Below are 23576 nucleotides of genomic sequence, written 5' to 3'. Positions count from 1 at the left end.
TTAAATAGTAGAATCAATATTTAAGTGTATGTAATTTTTTTTTATAATAAAATAATAAAACAATTATATTATAACAATATAATAGTAATATAATAATAATTTTGAATAGTATATTATTCTTTTTCTTAAAATTTTTTCTTTCTAAATTAATTTCTAAATTAATCATTTATTTTTTAAGATTTAATAATTTATTGTTAAATATTATTTACATAAGAATTTAACTATTTATCTCGAGTTTATTCATGTATTTATTGTTAATCTTAATAATAAAATTTTGCTCTTGTTAAAAATATCGAAATAATGTTTCCTTAAATAGTTTCGAGTGAGAATTCTCTTTTTGTGAGAATTTTCTGTAAAAGGAAACGACAAAAGAAGTAATCTCCAAAAAAGGAACCAATTCGTTTGTTTCGTTTTTAAGAAATATAATTTCGAAAAGACTTTCTAGATTCTACAATGTAATTTCCATCCTTCAATAAAAAATGAATTCATTGATGCGAAATAAAAAATATCTGTTATGAAAATATCATTTGCCAAGTGGAAAAATATTTTATTCTTATGGATGAATATAAAAATACATTATCCTAATCATGTTTTTATTTTTTTTAGCAATAATTTAAAAAATTAATAAATTTTTAAAAAATTCAATAATTATAAATAAAATATTAAATTTAAATATTTAAATTTTAAGTAATTTATAAAAATTAAAAATTAAAAATAATTTATAAAAATTTAAATATTCATAATAGAATTGTATTTCATTTTCTTTTTTGAAAAATATAATATAGTTTTATAAATTGAAAATATTAAGAAACATTATTAAGATAGAAATATCAATATATTATAATATAAAAATATTATTATAATATAATAAATGAATTGATTATTTTAACCAAATTAATTTAATTTGCCTTTAATATTAACTTTTTTATTAACTTTTTTATTTTTATAATTTATTATTATTTCCATACAATATATTTTAATTTCTTCTCGTGTATTTATTTAAACAATTTATATTAATCATTTATATTTACATTTACATAAATACTAATTCCACTTAAAAATTCCATTTATAAACTAAAATTAATTAAAAGTAAAATATTTTAATAGTAATATATTGCAGTAAAATATTTCACAAATTTCCTGAACTTATAAGAAATTTTCGACTTTACCAAGTCACTTAGCAGGAAAACAAGATTCTAAGAAGGCTTTTAAATGTTCTTTTCTATGCCACCGTTTACGCAACACTTTTCTTATGTATCTTCAAAGAATAGCTGGTTTCGACCTGTTTTCAATATCCAACAATAGATATGAAATCAGAAAAAAAGTATCCGCTATGCTATACAATTGTCCTATTAAAGGACAAGAAAACAGATCCAGCTGAGCTTTTCGAAATTTTCTTTTCAAATCATTTATGATTTCCCTTTAAAATAATACAATTTAAAATCCAAATTAAATATATAAATATATAAAGATATATATAAAGATAATGTTAAAATAAAAGAAAAATTTAATTTTAATCAATTCAATAAATTTAGAAAAATGTATACATTAAATATTTACATATTAATTACATATTAAGAAAAAATATTGAAAAAATATAAAATAATATTTAAATTTATAAAATAAAATATTTATAAAATAATATTAAATTAGATAAAATATTTAAAATCTATAATTTAGAGTTAATTGAAGTTTTAATAATTAAAAAAAAAAGCAGTATAATTTTTTGTTAAATTTCGATAAAAATTTGAATAATATAATAGAATCATGAATTTTGAAAAAGAATATCCATTTGTTACAATATCCGTACTATTTATAATTGAATAAGAAAAAAATTTTTTTTTTAAATTTAATTTTTTTCGTTAAATTTCAATAAAATGTTGAATAACTCAAGAAATTTTCAATTTTTTAAATTCTTTATGCATTCATATTTATTTTCAAGGATCCAATACGATTCTTCGTCAAACATTAATATATACCGATGAAACCTAACAAAATTATAAAACAATATTTACTTTAGTAAAATCCATACTTCTCATCCCAAGAATCAACAACGTTGCATTAATATTAATAAATTCTATGTTTATTAAACTCTCAAAAAAATCAAATTTTAAATCAGAATTTCAAGAGAAATTCGAATAAAAATTAATTTTTCAACTTTCTAAAACAATATTCACATCGTCAACATTCATATCTTAAAAACTCAGTCAAATCTTAAACAAAAGTCAAAATCTTCAATTTTCTAATAAATATTCACTTTATTAATATCTAAGATTTCAATAGAAACTTGAATAATGAAATTATTTATTATATTCAAACATGGTCAAAATTTTCAATTTTCTAAAATAAAATTCACTTTCTCAATATCTTTCTCAATATTTTATTATTCATTAAATTCTCAGAAAGACAAAATCTTTAACTTTCACGAAGTATCCGCTCGTATCTTAAAAATTAAGTATAATTTCTCAACAAAAATCAAAATGTTCAATTTTTCAAAACGATATTCAACATCCACATTTTCTCAAATCCAAAAATCTGCACTTCAAACCCTGTATAAACGAACATCACATCACGTTTAATCATCAAACCAATCCAAACTATTCAATTCTTCGTCAAATTCTGCCCAAACTTTTTCTTCAAAAAAGAAAAAAAAAAAAAGAAGAAAAATCCATTGAAAGAAAAGGAAAGAAAAAAAAATTCGCAAGCCCATTCATTAATACAGACGTCCATCAAGCGTACCTGCAGCACCCCAAACGGGACCCTTAGTAACATGAGTCCGGGGGTCGATTAATAATTTACGCGACTAATCGCGTCAGTACCCCGTTCCTTTTGTCCCCGTTCACCGGGACGCATTTCCGTCACTCTTCGGGCCCTATTATACGGGCCCCGGAACTTTCTTGGCTCTTGGTTGCACGCCGTTTGTTCCCGGCCGGCTCGACAAAGGCGGCTCAAAAAAGATGCGTGGCAGGTGCGTACGCGTGCCCGTTGTCCAATGGGGCACCGCCGTGTGCCCCGTTCACCGGAGGGCCTCCTCTCTCGCCTCTCGCGGCCAACGGGCCCACGGATCAGGGCTTACCAACGGACTTACGGCGGTAGAAGTAGTGATGGACGCGACACGTGATTTTTGACCAATTTCGTGATCAAATTTATAGTAGGACTTTCATCGTTTGAACTGGTAAAGAAATGAGATAACAATTGGATAATTGTTGGTTGAGAGCGTGATGTATATGTTTCTTTCGTGACTTTTTTTCGGCAATTTTCTAATCAAATATGATACAATTTTATATGATTGAATTGAATTGATAAGAAGATAGATAGTATTAGATCAAAAATAGGTTAGGTAGTTTGGTTTAGTGATAGATTCGATATCTGGATCTTTCTCATGATTTTTTTAGCAATTTTGTGGTATAATAGGATTTTTATTATTTGAATTAGTAGTTTGATTTGATTGACGAGGATAGAGGTAGTGATAGGTTCGATATGGATCTTTCTCATGATTTTTAAGTAATTTTATGATTAATATTAAATGTAAAATTTCTTTTATATCTATCTCTATCTCTATATCAGATAAAGATTTTCGAGATTAGAAATCTTAAAAGAAAATGAATTTGAATATATTTGTCTCGTTAATTGGATAAAAGTCAATATAAATGATAGAAGAAATGACTTTTGTATTGTAATTTTCTTTGTAAAAATATGAAATACATAAATCTAATATTATAAAATATAGTGGATTTCTATTGGATGATGTTACTTGAATTAACGAAGAGACGAAATAGTTTAAATAAAAGAATTTTTGAAATTTTTTTATATTTTGAAATAATGAAAATAATATATTTATTTACATAATAAAAAATTTCTTTTAATTTACACAAACTATTAATTTTCAATTTTATTTCTTCGAATATTTTTTAATAGATATATTATACAGATATATTATATTCTTTTGCCAATATTATAATATTTTCGTCATTTCCAATTTCAATAATTAATATTACACGCTTATACAATAAATCAATTTCAAATTCTACTTTCAATGTATACTAAAGAAAGACATTTGTTTATATTGTTGCGAATATATATAGATAATTCCGATAAAAAATGCTTTATTTACTTGAATGTAATCAAAATTAATACACGTTACACAATATGAAATAATATCAATATCACGACGATGTCAAAAGTATGAAAATTATTCAAATCAGTATTAAACTTTCCAATATTTAATGAATACATAAGAATAAAAAAAATCGAATCTCAAAACCATATATTATAAACTTTCTGATAAATATTTTATAAATATTCCAAATTTACTCTGACAAATATCATTTACAATCGAAATTCGATTCTTTTTGATTGAGAAAATCATGCGATCCAAATATTTCTTATATCTATCACACTAAGCATACTGCTTGAGAAATACCACAGTCCATCACTAATAGAAGGAACAGAGGGAAGAAGGAGAGAGGGAAGAAGAAAAACGGACATGGTGCACCTTGCGTGGACGGTACCCCATATTCCATTGACAGAATTCCCCTGTTACGTTTCCCTGTGGACGTTCTGGTTATATCGGACGAAAAAGGCGCGGTTGAATTAATTGTTGGGGAGGAGGGCTGCTATGTGGGCCACGCGAGGCAAATTATGCAGGAAGAAACGGTAAAGGTTTGGTGTTTGGGTGGATTTGGAAGGATAATGAGATGATGGAACCTGTTAAGATAGTGTGGTGTGCGGTTGAATGGGGTTTGGGGATAGGGTAATAAAATTCATAATGTATAGTCAAAAAAATGGGCAAAAAATCATTCACAATTTTCGATATTTTTCACGTTTGAATTAAAATTTTTATTGAAAGGCTTGAACAATATTCAATAGCAATAGTAACTTTAACTTTAACTTTATTAATATTAATTATTATTTTTGTTATTGGTTATTAAAGTATACGTATATATTCGTAATAATAATTTTTGTTACATTTTTGTTTTGCCATGATTTTGTTAAATAGAGAATTTTTTTATTAAATCAATTAATTTAGTGACTTGTGATTCGTGTTGACAAATATTTTAAGTAAACAGATATTCTCAATTGAATATCAAAGGAGTTATCTAATAGTATAGAGTATAATAAAAAATAATAAAATATTATGTATTATAATATATAAATAATTGATAAAATTTTCTATTAAATTTCAGATTTTTTAACTTTTATTAAAAAATATGTTGAAAAATGCTGAAAATTATGAATGATTCCATTTTTTTTAATCAAAATCTGTATAAATTATGAAAATAAGTTCTTTTAGATATTTCTACAAAGTCGTGTAACAAACAAAAATAATTGAAAGAAAATAAAAAAATAAAAAATAATTTTTTTTATAACATTTCCATTATTCATATGTATTTTTCACCAAGTATTGACAATTTACAAACAAAATATTTAATCTATATTTCGCTATATTGGTAGTCGAATAACAAAATAATAAAATTTACATACATATACATATATAAATAATCAATATTCATCACAGAAATATGATCATATATGTATATTTGTATTTTTATGTGAAAGAAGCTTAAACATGCATTCTTCTAATTCGTTTAGAATTTCACTCACACCAAATGACCAAGAATCAACTGATTTAATTCATGCTCTCACGATACAGCTGGTTTGATGATTCAAAGATTAGGAAGGAATCATGGACTGACAATGAGTACCGTTCGTCGACGCGTGCAGCATGACTATGATATTCTTTAAAGGGATGGTTTGGGGTGGATGAGGATACCTGCGATGAAAGGACACCTGTCTTTCTACTGCCAGTTTTTATATTCAACTGATGTAATGAGACTTTTAGAAGAAGTTTTATGAAGTTGAAAAAAGTTTGAGAAAGTTTTGCACTGCTTGGTAGATTAGTCAACGATTCAGAGAAAAATTTCGCGAATTTTACGTGAGATAAATCTGTTGTTACGAAGTTTAATTTCGAAGATTAATTATTTTCACTTGAACTTTATTTAAGAAATTACTATTAATTAATAATTTATATCTTATAATTTTATAACAAATAAATAACAATAATAAATAACAATAAATAATAAATAATAAATAACAATAAATATTTTTTTTGATAGTTTTTTAGTTTTTTTTTTATAGTTTCAAAGTTTACAATGCATCTAACTTATTAATATTTATTAAAAATCTAAATTAAATAATTATTTTTTACATTGAATTTTTTCTTACTTCATTACATCAAAAGATTAAATGACATATCTTTTAATCAATTTCTTGGATTTTCAAATTAAGTAACAATGACTCTACTATGTATTTATAAGATCAATTTTCGAATATTTATCAAAAATTTTGATAATAAGAAATTTTGATGATTTTCTCATTATTTCGTTACTTTCAAAAGAATAATCAAATATCTATCAGGAATCTATAAGAAAATATTAAAAAATTTTCTGAATCGAATTCCTTCTTACTTAAACAGAAACGAGAATATTCATAAAATCAAATATCTATCAAAAATCTTGATGACAAGAAAATATTTACTTTCTTAATTCTTTCCAATTCCTTGTTATTTCATTACATTTCCAAATAGTTAAACGAAACGCCGATAATATTCATAGAAATGATCAATTCATGTTTGTCAAAACTTTCGATAACAAGAAAATAACTTTTCTTCTCCTCGCTTTGTCACATCGTCAGAGGATTAAACGCACAAATCCTTGTTATTTCGTTAAGTGTTCAAGCGACAGAATGGTAATCGAAGAAAAACGAAACGTGCAACGCGACTTGGGCTTTCTACGCGCGGCGAAAACGATCGGCCGTCCCAATAGCCATAAAGGAAATCGAGTTGGCGATAACGACAGGTGAAATGCGACGGACATCGATCGGCAAACAAGAACGTTCCCATCGAGTCGTTATCATCCACCTGATACACGATGACGATCGTTTTGCCGATTTCTATGGGTGTTCAATTGCAAACAGGAGTATCGTATTCCAGAGAATTAGAGTGCAATCTGCGATAAAGATTCGAGGTACGTAGGTGCTGGAAAGGAAAAAATAGCAAAAAGTATTCGACGAATCTTGAATCTACTTGTATACTGTTGATGATAAAACGTTGATTCAGTTTAATTATTAATTAACAATTCGTGGTGATTGGTATACGATTTTTCAATATATAAAAATGATATGATATGAAAATTTGATAATGTTAATATGACAATTTTTTAATTGTTAATTAATCTACAAAAAAATTGTTATTGTTAATTAATTTACAAAAACAAGCTTATAGGAAAGAATACTTTAATACTATTTCAAATAGATATCAAATAACAATTTTTTAAGTTTGTATAAATATTATAATTATTATTTTGAATTACTTAATAATTAAATGTAATTATAAAAATTGTTTTCAAATTATTTAATCCTTTAAAATATGATTTTTCAAATTTGTCTGCAAAAATAAAATAACAAGAATTAAATAAAGATTTGTAATATCGTGAAAATTTTATTTATATTATTTAACTTTAAAATACATTCTCAAATAATAGAGCTTTTTTTCATTCTTTCAATTCATCTGATATAAAATCATACATATTTATAAATTTGTATACATATTTATTATTGTAAATATTTTTTATATTAAAATTATTTAGCTCTTACATGAGACTGTGAAAAGAATAATTTTCAAATTAATAATTAATCTTTGAATTTATGATTTTATAAATGTAATAAAGCATTTTAATGTTATCTATTATTTATTTATTTATTATAAAATCATTGAAATCAAAGATGTAGATTAATTATTTATTTTTTTTAATTAAATATAATAATTAACAAGATGTTTAAATATCAAGTAGTTCAAATATAATATTAAAAGATTACTTGATTTCTAAAAATAAAAAAATATCATTTATAATTATTAATTTAATCATTAATTATTAATTAATAATAATTCTAAATATACAATGAATTTTTGCTACATAATATAATAAAATAATATAAAATATAGATATATAAATATTCATATTTTTAAATAATATCAATAAAAGAGCACTCAATATTATATATAACATAATATAATATTTTAATTAATTATTAAATGATTAAATAATTAATATGTTAAATAATAAATATATTTTTTTTATAAAAATTCTCAAATTTTAAATTATAATTATATCTAAAATCATTGCAAAAAAAATATATTTCTATCATAAATAATTAATAAAAAGAATTTCATTTAACCATAATAAGATTAAGAATTAAAAACTTATTAATTATATAATATTATTTATTTTAATACTTTTAATAATATTTTAGAATTTAATTATTTAAACATGATCAATATCTTTTTATTAAAGTATTTACACCAAATTTACACCAAAATAAAATTCATTAATTATATAATCCTATTATAATATTTTTGCAATATTATAATATTATAATATTACTAATATAATACTTTACAATTCTTAATTAAAATCCAAGTACTTATTCAATATCTTAATTATCTTATTTTAATCAAATATTTCTTTCTTTAATTATTCTAGAAATTTTTCTATCAATTTACATCGTAGCAATATCGGAATTAAATTTATTTTATATAATTTAAAAAAAAAGAAGGTCAGTTTATATTGTGTTTACATTTTGCCAGAAAAAAAATTTATATAAGTTTATACTTTATTTGGAATTCGCAGCTGTTTCATCGGAACCGATTAATAGCAGATAAAAACTTCGAAATTCGTGAAATTAACCATGTTCGACAATATTGCTACAATACATTGATCATAATGGGATCATTATTTGAAAAAGAAAAAATAATCAAAAAAAAAAAAAAAGGCCGACTAATTTTCTTACATATAATTTATATAAATTGCATCGATAAGTAAACATTGTATGTAACATGTTGCAATTTTTAAATTATTCTACTACTTTACTTTAAATTATTAAAGAAGTATATACACATCTGTTAGACAGATCTGAAAGACAAATTGATTGTGAAAATTTATTTGAATATCCAACAATTATTAATCTGTTGAACTAAATAAAATTTTAATTAAACAAATGTTTTTCTTTATAATATGTAAATTCTTTCTGTTCATTGAAAATAAAGATAATCAAGGTAATTGAGCATGAAATAAATAATTTATTTATTTTCTTATTTTTTTTCAATGTAAATAAAAATGTAAATTTATTTTTTATCTATATGAATTTTGATCGTTATCGATTGTAATTTAAATTATAGACTATTTAAAATTTTATTTAATATTAAAAATTATCAATTTATTATTTAAACATAATATTTGATATTTAAGATTAAATCATTGCAAGTAAAATATTTTATTATTTCAGAATTATAATTAAATATACATATGATACATAAATCATTAAATATGTAAAATAGATAGATACAAAAATTCTCTAAATAGATAGAACAAAATTATTTATTTCTAATTATTCATTATAAAATAATTATTTTTTATTATCATAAAAACATAAAAAGAGATATTATGTAAGATAAAAATAAAATGAACAAAATATTATTTGAATTAAGATTTAATTCTTTTTTTTAATTTCATTGATTCGCTAATGATATAAAAAATAATGCAAATATTTTAAATTTACATACGTCAATAATATTAAATTATAAATAATTTAATTATATTTTAAATAAAAAATGAAATAAAAGATAAGAACTCTTTTTGTCCCATTGCTATTTTATTCTCTCTTTGTCTTTTGCTCCATCTAATGCAAACTTCAATGTAAAATTATAATTACAGATTTCAATGAAAATTTTTATAAATATAACTAATAAAAAGAGATTTGTTTTACTTCTCAAATATCGTAATTTGTATATTATGCTTTGCATATTTTGTGTACTTTTTACGTTGCTGTATATTCAATTTTTTCAAAAAAATGAAAAAAGCATGCTATTCATAATGATAATAATAATAAATCAAAATGTCAATATCAAGTCTATTGGCATTGCAAATACGCCCTTATCGCGCAGGCGCAAAACAAACATAACTACCTTCTTTTTCCGGTCGATCCTTTGGCGCAAGCACGTGCTACAACGTATAACGTCACATTAATTGAGACTTTGTATTTCATTTGCGTCGCATTACAATCTTTATTTTCATTCTCTATATTGCACGCTATAAAGATTTTACTTATCAGAAGGTAAGAATTAATATTTTATTTTTTCGATGCCAGTGTTTATTAATTAAGCTTATTAATCAATATTTCTATTCGACTGAGTCATTAATGAATGATAACCTCAATCATGAGAGATAGATAAAGTATTAAAACATTCGACGCATAACCAACAAGATGAGACATCTTGTAACATAAAGTTGTGATCATCAATCATCGATATGATATCGATATTTTATTTATAGTTTTTAATATATCGATAATAAGATGATAAGATATTGTTTAATACGAATAAAAATGATTAGAATTTTTGTTTTGTCTTATTATTCGAAATTATTATTAATCATTAACGACATTTTGAAATAAATAAGAAAAATTTCGAATACAATCGATATAATCAATATTTATAAGGATATAGCTAATTACAATTCTTATAAATTATTGATTAATTGAAATAAAAATAGATTTTGAAATTGTTACATTGTCATTTATTTCTATTTATATTATCTTAACGATATTTTAAATATATATATATATATATTAAAAATTCGATGAAATATTATTAATCATTAAACAATATTTTATAACTTCGAATAAGAAAAATTTATAATTTTAATTATTTTCATTCAATATATATCGATAATAATATAATTAATCACAATTTTGATAATTAATCGATCATTACATCAAAAGTTTCTCGCATCACTGGGTCATCTAAAATCAAAACAAAACCATCATTCACGCGTTTCTTCCGCGTTTTCAACTTTCTAGGCACGAAGATCGCTCGATTCTCAATACGCATTTACAGTTTAAATTCGTTTTCCCCTCTTTTCCAGCCACGTTTCTTCCTTGAAGCTGGATTAAATGCTAGTCTTGCCAACTTGCCGTAAATACCCTGTCCAGTGAATACGAAACGAATTGCTTAGGAGGATGACTCGAGACATGGCGACGTGACTCAACCGACTCCTTTACAGAGGAATCTTCCACGGAGGTAATGAACTTTGCTTAAAACGGGTGCTTCCATTTTCAAGCTGGCACGTGCCTCCTCGCTTCTCGTTTTTCTGCTTCTTAGTCTTTTCTTGGTTTCATGAGATACTTTCACTTTACACTCGCTTATTACAAGTTTTGATGGTGAACTAGTTTTTCAGAAAGAGATACGCATGATTCCTGATGACCATGAAAGATTGTAAGACACCATACAGGTGCTCGATTTTTGCGATAATTGATGATGATAGAGATGTATTGGAAATGTCGAAGATGGAGCATTATGTTGTAAAATTGGAAACGAATATTTCTGTGAAAAATAAAGTGACGAAACAATTTTTCATCAAAATTGTCGATTTTTAAAACAAAGTTATATCTGAGAAAAATTGAAATCGTAGAATTGGTAATGATTATTTTTGTTTGATTATATAGTAAAATAATTTTTCATCGAAATTGAGATATGTGTTTTTTATTCATACTTAGATAAGATTTTTAAAAGAAAAAATCAAGCATATATTATATAATTTTTTATTATGCAGGATCGTGAAATATCGTACAGATTGAAATTGATTTTATGATAATTAATCATAATCTAAAATAATGATGGAGATAAAAGAATCAAATTGGAAATGTCGAAATTCAAGAAAAGTAATATTATAAACAAATTAAAATTGTGTCAACTATAATTAAATGAAGAGTTTTTCATTTGAGGTATTGATGATTTTTTAAGCGTATTTAGATAAATTACATATTAAAAATAATGCAACTTTGTTTTTATAATCATAGATAAATTACTATATGGTAACAAATAACTTTTCTAAATAATAAATAATTTTTAAAAAATATATATTAATAGAAAGGAATTTTTATTAATATTAATCAATATTATAAGTCATTTGTTATAAGATATTTGATATGTTTTATAAGATTTTTTTATAAAACATTTTATTCTTTCTTTCAATTTGTTTTTGTAGTATAGAATCATCATTATGATGTATTCCTATTATAAGATTTCAGAATCTTTTTAATACACATGTTTTTCTAATTAGTATATTTTTTCTTAATTTCGAGTAATAAAGTAAAATGATTTCATACGAAATTTTTTTTAATATTAATATAAAAATGGACATCCTTGAAGTCGTATATTTAAAATTGAGAACGATTATTTTTGTGGTCGAATGGCACTTCATCAAAATTGAGAAGATTTGATCCTTTATGAATATTTAGATAAGATCTATTAAAAAATGACACCTGTTTACCAAGAAAAATTACATAATTCCTTATGGTTATGGAAGATGGTGAAGTGCCGTGCAGGTGTGAAGTTGACTTTTAAGATAAATGATAGCGATAAAAAAACATTGAAAATATCGAATTATTGTTGCAAAATCGTATGTAAAAAAATGAAAAAATTTCATTTTCATGAAATGAAAATATATTTAATGTATCATTTTTTTAAAATTGAGATAAGTTTCCTAAATAGATAACAGTTTATTATGTAGTTTAAAATATAAAATATAAAAAGAAAATAAAAATTATATTTTTTAAGTATATTACAATATGTTTCATAATTGAATAAAAATTTGATCATTGTACTATAAAATTAGAAAAATATAGCTTAAATTTTGTCGCTGATTATACATTTTTGAATTATAATTTATTAGTTTGATTTTTAATCAATAATTATAAATATTTAATAAAAAATTAGGTATTAAAAAGATAATAAATAAATTCTCTAAAATAATAAATATCAAGAAACATGTAATGAAAAGAAATCTTTTTTTATTATCAATATTAATTATCAATATTAAATATTTTAATTAAATATTTATTCAAATTCAAATTTTTATAAACATAATCAAAGAAATGGAAAGCTAAAAATCATAAGAGCTTAAATCATATAAAAATTATTTTAAAAAGTTTAAGAAAAGAATAATTTTTTTTGTACATTTTTACATTCTCTTAGTATATATTGAAGTAATTTAATTAACATAGATTAAAATAATTACTGATTAAAAGATAGTTTAATTTTTTGTTAATTACACCATTATAATTCTTAGGTTCTTTATATAAAATTTAAATAAAAATTTATTTCATTTTTCAAATATCATAATATATTTTGGGGTTTTTTATGTCATGTATATTTCTGTAGATTTTTATACATTTTTATACATTTTTATAAATTTTGCATTTTTGCATAAATGCATAAACATCAGCAGTAATTACAACTGAATCAGTATTTGAGTATAACTTATGATTTTCAGTTTTTTAAATGGAGTTTAACTGCAGGAGAAATTTGTTTTAAGTATCATAATGTTTGATATATTTTTTATATTTTATACTTTTCTGTAACATATGCATTTCAGATTTCTCTATAACATATTTAAATTTTGCATAAATGCACAAACATTTACAATCTATTTATATTTATTATATATATTTATTAAAAGATGAAATTTTAAATAACAAATGAAACATAATTTAATTTTTTTCATTGAATAAAATTTCATTAAATATATACATATACATAATAAATATATAGTAAGTATAATGTAAATAATTCTAATAGTATTTCAAAATGAATATTTGTTATATTTTACATATTTTATATATCACCAATAATCCGTACAAAATATGCTAGTTCCAAACAGAACAAGGGAAACTATCCAAACTATAAATCTAAACTTCAGAACACCAAAAGAAATGCTTGAAAACGAAACGCTCTTTTAGAAATCTAAGAATACACTTACAGAAGAACAACAAATCTCTCCCTATAGAGGACCTATGTTTTAACATAGAACAAAGAGAAGCACCATAGAGATTAACTCGAAAATTCGAAACAAAGCTTGCGTCACGAGACAGGAATTAAGCTTTCATGAAATTCGTCGAGATAACAATTCGGCTAAGTAATATTTTCCAACCATTTTTAAAAAATAAAGTAATAGTATATAATACTATTCTGATAAAATACATGATAACATTTTATTCTTAAAATTGAAATTTGATGGAATTGATATTAAAAAGCTATCATAAATTATTATAAAACAATTATATTAATATTATTTATAATAAATTAAAATTCAGTTCTAAGAATTGAGAAATAATTTCAAGAAAGTGAAAAATATGCCAGTTAATTGGACATTTAATTGGACATATATTGAAATAAATAATGTACATAAAAGTATTTGAAAACTATTTTATACGAAAATTCTGATTTTAATGAAAGTATGTGAAAATATAATAAATATAGATAGAAATTTTTGTTGGGAGAGTAAAATCAATTCTTAAGATTACTGTATGTTTTCATATTTTAAATATAATTTTATCAGGGAATTTTTAATAGGATGGTAGAGCATTAAAATCTGAATATTTTATAAACTTAAAAATCTCTCTATCTCACGCTTTTTAAGAAAAAATTGCTCCATGTACATATAACTTGTTACACTCTATATAAATATTCATGAAGTCCATTAAAAATAAATTTTCATTTTTTCTTTTTTTAATTTTTTAAATAAATTCTTTATTTTTTAACGAATGTTCATAAGTATACAAGCTACAATGAATTGTACATGAATCTTTTTTAACCAAATATTATTAAGAAAGTGAAATGAAGATTTAATAGTTAAAGTTTCAATAGATTTTTCCCTTTTTTAAATATAACTTTATAATGATGCAAGATTCTAAATTATAAAATCTTCAATATAGTATCTTTTAATATTCTGTTATAAAAAAAATTCCCAGATAAAATTATATCCAAATTTAAAAGTATATCAAAACTTTTGAATTTAATTTCATTCCATAGACAAAAAAATTATGTATAATCTATTAAAAAAGTTTTTAATTCAAACCAGAATTATTAGGCAAATTTTCATATAAAGTAATTTCGTGGCTAATGTATACACACATATGATAAGAATAGCAACAGTCTTACTTCTTTCAAGATTATAAACTGAGAATTCAAATGGAACTAAAGGAACTTGAAAACAAAGCTCGAGCCACAAAACCACAATCAAACTTTCCACGAAATTCTGTCGGGACGAATTTTGTCTAAACATAGAATAGTTCTCCTTATGCGAACACCTTGTGCCATTGGTAAAGCAACAGGCTTCGAGCTGAGCACGCGCGTGCACGCGCGGAATCGCGCGACCATAGAAGAGGAAACGAGATTCCACGCGCTGTAGATCAAAGCGAAACTGTTTCAATGCGTGTTTCCAACACTCCGCAGACGGTCCTCGAGTCGATCGGAGAGGGAACGAAGTTTCGAGTGGATGAAGATTAAAAAAAAAAAAAGGAAAAAAAGAAAAGAAAAAAAAAAGGAAAATGAAAAAAAATAAAAGAGAGAAGATAGAGAGAAAGAGAGAGAGAGAGAGATAGGAGGAGGCATTCGAGTTTTCCTTTCGTCAAGTACTCTCGAATACTCTCCCTTCTGCTTGGGATACGATTATTCATCGAGGTTTAATTCGATATCAAATTTTCAAAGGGAGAAATATCGTGAAGAAGTATCGTGGTCGTTAATTCTACCTGGGCGGGTAGTTTGGGGATATGGTTTTGGAAATGATTTAAGTAAGATTGATTATGCAGGTTTTGAGAGTTGGGTATTGTAATAGGGGAATAATTGATTGTTTTTAAGAGTGAGAGTATAATGTAGAGTTTTAATAATGTAACACAGGTGTATATAAGAATTGTATAAATTTAAGAGTATGATGTAATAATGTTTTAAGACACACACTATATATAATATTTTAAAATTATAAAATTAAGATTCGTCTGATTTATAAATTATATATTTTGAAATGAGTTTATTTTTTTTTTTTTTTAGAATTAATTAGATTTCAATAAAATTTTAAAAAAATATTAAATACTTATCATAGTCAGTAAATATATAGTACTTCCTTTTTTTAATGTAGAGCACAAAGACATATATATTTTAAAAAAATATTAATAAAACAATAAATAATAACTTGTAATTGTCATTCGATTTTTTAAGAGCTAAACAAAATAAAATTATTTATAAATAAACTTTATCGAATTTAAATTTTCAATATTATTAAATTTTAAATTAATTATATTTTGTTTAATAATATAACCATTATTGTAAATAACTTACGTTATGAAAAATATTATTTCATTCATGATGATGACATCCCTTACATCCTCATAGAAAAATGACTAGATGGCGTTTTAGTTTCAAAGAGCAAAATTGCAAGACTTACCTAAAACAAATAAAAAATATCATTATTAGTATAACAATGTAAAATCATCCCTTTAAACTATGTATAGAATTATATATACATATATATCAAGTTAATATAATATTCGTGGAAAATTTTCAGAAAATCGATTTTAAAGATCAAAAAAATTTTTTAACAAATCAAAAGTTGATTAAAAAATTCATTTAAAGCTTATTAAATTAATAAAACAATTGAAAATTTATTTTAAATAAAAGATTATCAGGAATAAAGCTCTATCTATTTTTTTTTAATGCAAAATTGCTTATAACTTAATAAACAAATCTCAATAAAAAATTTTTATATAGCAACTTTTGTTTTAAGTTTAGAATTGATTCTTCAATTATATTACAAATATATGAACATTTTATATACATTGATTAAATTGTCTAAAACTAAAGAAATTAAAATATAGCAATGAATTATTTAAAAAACAGATTTAGATAAAAGTTGAATGTTTTCGAGAAAAATACAATTTGATATGATTTAATCGTTTTTTGTAAAAGATATATGAAGTTCATTTTTTTTTAAAGAAATTACATATTTTTTAATAATTCACTGTATTCAATTTATTATTACGTATAATAATTCAAAAAGAAAAACTTTCAAAGAAATAGAAAGTATGTGCAACTAAGATTTTTATTCACAAATTTTTTGACTTTCACAGAAATGTTTCATAAATTCATTTTAAATTGAACATATTATTTTGTGAAAAAATATATAATTTTAACTGTAACTCAGCACCAATGTGTTTAAACAAAAATCATTTGTTATCAATTAAAATCATTTTAAAATAATATTATACAATATAATTTTATAAATAATTATTTATTTTTTCATATATATTTTTCTATCATTATAGGAACGAGAAATTTTAGTTCAAAAATTAATAAATAATAAAAAAAACTGAAATTAGAATTCTTCCAATCTATTAATTATTGTATTAAATATCTAAAATCTCCAAAAAGCAGCTATCTCTACAACATTACATAAATTTTATATAAAATAATTATTTATTTTATCATGTTATCATTTTTTCATCATAATATGTACGACAAAATTTTTAATATCAAATTATCTATAAAAAAAAAAAAAAAATAGTGTCTCTAAAAAAAGATTTTAAAATATCCTAAAATTAAAAACACTCGGTAAAATCTTCAACAAAATACCCAACAACAAATTATTCCAATCTTTCAACAGGCAACACTCTCTCGTTCAAAAGATAAATCAATCCCCAACCCCTGTATGAAACAATGCAAAATTGAAACGTGAAATACGGGTTTTTCGCGGGGGACACGCGAGCCAGAGGACCGCAATGAAAAATTCAATGTGCAACAGGCGAGTGCCGGTTTGAAAAGGTGCAAACATCTGGCGCCAGGGTGGCTCTTCGTGCACTGTATCGGAATGTGGACGAAACGAAGGGAGAGGGCTGCGAGATATATATTTGAATAAAACCAAAAGCTGTGGAACGCGTCCCCCTTTCAATTTCGATATCCTCCCCTAAGTGGAGACCAGCTGAAACTCTGGTTCATCACCCCTTTTCGTTACTTTTCTAACAGCGTTTCTCAATCTTACATATTTCTAGAGATGAAATGTATATGTATATATATTATATATATTTAATATTTGTTTTTGTGATCCATTATATTTCTTTATTTATAATGATACCAAGATTAAAATTAAAAAAAAAATAATAAAAAATTAAATATGATTAGAATATACAATATAACTTGCATAAAGTATCTATTGTAAATTGGTTTTTTTAAAAATTAAAAATTTAATTTTACATTAATTTTATTTATTTATTTTTTCTTTTTTTCCAATAGTAAGATTGGACAACACAATATTGCATGAAACGACTCATATAAAGTATTACAAACTTTTTTTAAAAACTGTAACAATCACAACAACATTAATGAAGACAATTTTATTTCTTTTTTTTTTAAATTCAGCAAAAGAACTAATCTGACATGAACTAAATTCCTTAAAAACAATTGAAAGGGGAAAAAAGAGGATACTTAAAAATTCTTTACTGATTAATAAAAGAACATTCATATACAGAAATTTGGAAAAACGAAAAATATCATTTATTATAAATTCAATTTCAATTATAAATTCATCTTTTTTATTTATTACAAATTTTTTTTAATACTGGCTTTCTATTGCGTCTTTTTACATTACATTAATATGTCGTCAATTACATTATTATATTTACTGATTATTCAGTCATATCAAATACAAATAAATTAATATAAATATTAACTTCTATACATATCTACATTATTAAATATTAATATAATGATTATGTCATATCATACTAAAGCGACTAAGCTTGTTAAATAAAAACAAATCTTTTTTTTTTTTTTCTAAAAAATACCTTATTTTTTAATTTATTATTTTTATTTATCTTAAAAATAAAAAAATTATGAAATAATAGAATAATATAAATAACAGAATCTAGAGATTCTCAAAAAATGAAATAAAAATTAATATTAATTTTTTGTTCTTTAGTTAACTTTTAACAAATTGAATGAAATTTATTTTAAAATTCTTTTTTATCACACAAAATGCAGCAATGCAGTTATAGAGAAAATTTATTTCTAAAACAAACTTTGAAAAAAAAATATATATTTATTATTTATTTATATTAAAGGTTATTATTGAACGTAAAATGATTATTGTAATATTATTATATGTTATATGTTATATAATAATATATATATAAATATTAGAAAATTATTGAATAAATATTAAATAATTATTCTATGAAATAATAATATGTAATATTAAAAATTCTTATCCTGAAATTTCTAAATCCTAATATCGGATCTCAATCTATAGATTGAGGAACGCTGCCTCCAAGACACAATTCGAGCGAGGATAATCAAGAAGATCGTATGAAACACCGATTATCCCTCTGTTGGTTGTATGAATCGCGGATCAGATTCTCTCGCGATCAATTCATTATTTTGCACCCCTGTTATATTAATGATGAGACAATCTTAATTTTCGTTCGTTTGTGGCAATGAAGATGAGAATTAAATTTAAAAAATTTTTTTTCTTTAGCTTTTTTTTAAATTTTTTTAAGAATTTTTAAGAATGAAGTTCTTTTGTTTCAAAATGATGAAAAAGAAAATAATAATGAATACAGATTGAAAAAATTTGAATTGAAATTAATAGCGAAGAAACTTGTATGAAAATTTTATGTGTCAAAATTTTTTTTTTTATATTTAATAAACAATATAGATAGAATTTATTATAATCAGAAATCATATGCAATCTTATTCCATTTTAGAAGATCATAATTGTTTTATGTTAAAAAAATTAAGAGATGTCTTTATTATTTTTTTGTTAATTAGTTTTGTTATTATTAAAAAAAGATTTACTAATTTTTATTGTAGAAATCAAGTTCATTCTATTTCATTCCACCTAAAAAATCATTTGCTTTGAAATTTTATTGAAATTTTAATTTTATATATACTATTAATATAATGTTTATAACGAATTACAAAAATAAAATTAACGAATCTTTTACAAAAAATTGAAGAAATCATCAAATGTTAAAGAATTAAAATTTAATTTACGAATATTAAAATTCAAATAAATAAATAAGATCATATTCACAAATGTTTAATAAATAAAATTGCAGAATAAATTTTTAAAAAATACAGAATAAATGTGAAAAACATTATTATATTTAATATTTAGATTGTATCTTATCTTAAAATTAATTATAAGAATTATAAGAAGAAATTAATTATATTTCATATATTTGAAATTTAAATTTTATTATTTAATAGATATTGTAATAAAAGTATTGTAGAATGATATTCTATATAAGAAAATTTTTTTATATTTAAAATTTATATAGAGATATTAATAGTTAGAATTAATGATATAAATATTTGAATATAAATTTAAATGAAGAATATCTAAAAAATTTAAACAATAAGTAAAGTGGTAAAATTTGTTAAAAGTACTTGAACATTCCATTTAATAAACATTAAATATAAAGATTATTGTTTGATTCTTATGTTAATTATTAAATATTTCTATATTCTAGAATATTTGAATAAATTTATGATTAATATAGATTTATATCGATATTTACAATTTTTTTACTAAAAAAATTATATATATACTATATTTAAAAGAAAATTTTTAATATTCAATTTTTCATATTTATAATTTTGAATTGAATTTATCTTATTAGAAAAGATATAAAATCAGAAAATTTTATTTTGAATATTCATATACAATAATAAAAAAAATAAAAAAGGGAAAAAAAGATGTTTTTTTTTGAAAAGATTCGTTATTTTTCATGGTGAATTCATAAATAAAATTATAATTCAAAACATTTGTAAAAACATTTGCAAAAGCTTTTACATGTGCTATCATCACTTGTTACATAGCAAAATATTTACAAATAAGATACAAAATATTTATATTTAAAATAAAAAAAAGAATTTGAAGATTATTTGCAATAATTAATAAATAAAATAATTATAATTAAAAATTTAAATAAACTTTGATTTTAAAAAATAAATATCTCCATTTAGAAAAAGGAAATAAATTATAATATTATAAATTATAAAATTATAAATTAATATTACAATATAAATTACAATATTCTTTTTATTGGAAACTTCTATTTATAATATTTATAATTATAATATATAATTTCCAATTAAAAGATTATAAACATACACATACTGTTTAAACATACATAAACACACACACATATTTATTTTTTTTTTGTAGCAATATAAAATTTTTATGCAATAATTTAATACTTGATCCTAATTCTTTGATTAGAAATTATAAATATACTTTTGTCTTTCTCAATTACTTCATACAACGAAAGATCTAATTGAAACTTGCAAACTTTTTCACTGATTTTAAATCAAACCAAAAAAAAAAATTTCCAGAATATAACAAAGTAAAGAACAGGTAAGAAGAAATACGAAGAAGATGGACAAAGTGACGTAACGAAAGTCATAAACACGGAATAGCTAAATGAAAAGTGGCCAGGCATGGAGGCATCAGCATGTGGTACCCAGGTGTCAATTTATCCCTAGAAATTGAACGTGAAAACCCAGGTGTTTGAAGATACCCGAACGTGGTTTCAATAGATTCTCAGGATTGAACCCATTGATTTTGGTGAGCAGTGATCATACAGGAGGAACACAGCTGCATGCCAGAAGTCGGACGTGAACAAACTCGGGGAAACACGAGGACGAATACCGTACTGATTTCGCACGTGCTTTTTTGGCTCATTTCCACAATGCATACCCTGTCATTTGATGATTCAAATTCAAATATTCAAAATTTAAAATATGAAAATTTTCATATCGTGAAATATAATCGAAAGTATATTTAGAATAAAATTAAATTATTTTCATTTAAAAATAGCTAAAAATAATTTGAGAAAAAAATGGAATTTATTTAATCTTAATTTTTTCAAAAAAAAAAAAAAAAAAAAGGATTTGAGCGAAAAAATTTTATTCTAAATTTTTCGGTTTATTTCAGTAAATCAGGAATTAAATAATTTCACACATTTTTCAATGTATTTGAAAATTTTTTTTCCATTCATTGTTGCATAAAATCATTTAATTAATCGTGGTTTGCAGAGTATCTTGAATAATTCATTAATCTACATACTCTTGGTATTTCATATAAAACATAATTATTGTTGGTTATTTATTTGGTATATTAAAGAATTTTTATATTACATTATTTATTTTTTTAAATTATTTGAGAAATAATTTATTTTTGAAATGATATAAATTTATTATTTCGTGAAATATTTCATTTACAAAGAAAATAAATAAATATATTTGCAATTTGATGATTTATTTAACATTTTTATAAAATAAATATTTGCTATTATTTGTTATTTAATTTAATAAAAATAATTTCACGATATATCAATATCAAATATTTGTATTTTATTATTGTTTTTAGCATTACACGTTTATTATTATTACTATATTTCTTGTTTAATACATTTTCTGAAAATTATTTCAGGAATCAATTTATTTCTATTATGAAATAAACATTATTTCCTTAAATAATTAATTTTTTAATTTATTATTTTCCCAAATAATAATTCCTCTTGCAAATTCCTTCAATAGACTGAATAAAAAACATAACCTCAATCCAGATACATTACTTATAAAATAATAAAATAACTTTGTTTAAAATTATTATTTGAAATAAATTTTGTCCATTTTCTTGTTTTCATAATACAACTTATTAGTTGAAATCTAATGGTTAACTGTATATTTTTCATGTAATCACCTCAGCTGTCTACCTCCCTTCTTCATAGGACAACTGCTACCAAAAGAGTTTACAGAGTAACTGAGTAGCCACGTGGCTTATCGACAGGAAACGATCCTTTTTATAAATTGCATGAAGTTGAGAAATTCGATACATCAACGGACATCTAAACATTTTGGGATGATCGATAGATAATATTTTATGATATTTATATGTTATTAGAGGGTGGAAGTTACCTCTGCACGTTTATTAAATGTTAGCTTTTGTAACTAACATATATTTTTATTCCTTGTTTATTATGAATCTTAAATAAAAATATTTTTCTACAATATATGTAATATATATTCTAAATATTTAATCTTAAATTTATTATACAATATAAATAAATTTTTAATACAAAATATTTTCAAAGAATTGTTATTTTCTTTTTATAATAATATAATGATATAATTTCATTAAATTATTACAATCAATTGAATATTAATTAAAATAGCATATTTATAAATCAAATATAAAATAATATCTTTTTATGGAAGTAACTAACTCTTTCATACAATTATTATGTTAATGTTTTATTCAAGTTACTAAAATTTATAAAATACAAATTATATTCTATACCTATTGCCATGAAACAATCTTATTAATTAAAATAATATGTAATTAAATTAACACAATATAATAATAATTATTTTCTTATCTTATAATTATAATATAATCATCAAAATTAGACAAGAGATGATTCTACATGAAAAAAATAAATCGAAAATATGGAAAATTTTTTAATTTTCAAATAAATTAAATTTAAAAATTTTTCACATATAAGTAAAAATGATTAATTGGATATAAATGAATTATATAGACAATTCTACATATAAAAATAATATATAATAATTTTTTCTCATTTAAAAATAAGTTTTTTCTATGTCCAATTTTGATTTTTTTAAA

General features: G+C 22.3%; 1 protein-coding gene and 1 long non-coding RNA gene across 2 annotated transcripts in view; one reads left to right on the top strand and one right to left on the bottom strand.

The window, feature by feature from the left end:
• The window catches only part of LOC724242 (protein neuralized), a 179758-nt gene that overhangs the window by 114762 nt on the left and 41420 nt on the right, over positions 1-23576 (bottom strand). The window lies entirely within an intron of this gene.
• On the top strand, positions 9701-11525 carry LOC102654409. Its single transcript, XR_003305898.1, has 3 exons — positions 9701-10170; positions 10980-11134; positions 11292-11525. It is a non-coding gene; the product is annotated as an uncharacterized LOC102654409 (long non-coding RNA).

Source organism: Apis mellifera, linkage group LG12, assembly GCF_003254395.2.
Source record: "Apis mellifera strain DH4 linkage group LG12, Amel_HAv3.1, whole genome shotgun sequence".
Lineage (NCBI taxonomy): Eukaryota > Metazoa > Arthropoda > Insecta > Hymenoptera > Apidae > Apis > Apis mellifera.
The sequence above is the reverse complement of the archived record's forward strand: the minus strand, read 5'-3'. Positions and strand labels throughout refer to the sequence as shown.